This window comes from Octodon degus, unplaced genomic scaffold (assembly GCF_000260255.1).
Source record: "Octodon degus isolate 3935 unplaced genomic scaffold, OctDeg1.0 scaffold00139, whole genome shotgun sequence".
Taxonomy (NCBI): Eukaryota; Metazoa; Chordata; class Mammalia; order Rodentia; family Octodontidae; genus Octodon; species Octodon degus.
Window position 1 is genome coordinate 3,229,855 of NW_004524715.1, and position 281 is coordinate 3,230,135.

Sequence of the window (281 nt, forward strand, 5' to 3'; positions counted from 1 at the left end):
CTCCACTACAGCCTGGGAACGATCTATCAAATGGAGTTGAAGGGCGACAGGGAGTGAGCAAATACTAGGCCAGTTCCCAGAGCTGGAGGCATTGAGGGGAACCTTGGCGAATGAAGTTGAACTAGCTCTGTTGCAAGAAAACTTTGGATTCCAGATTTTAAAACTTTATGTGTGTTATTATCTTAACCATCCATGGCTCAGACAATGGTTTCAGCGAAAATGCAGTTCTTTTCACGGTAATACCACTGGAGTTATTTTTCCTCATTAATTGGCACCAAAAA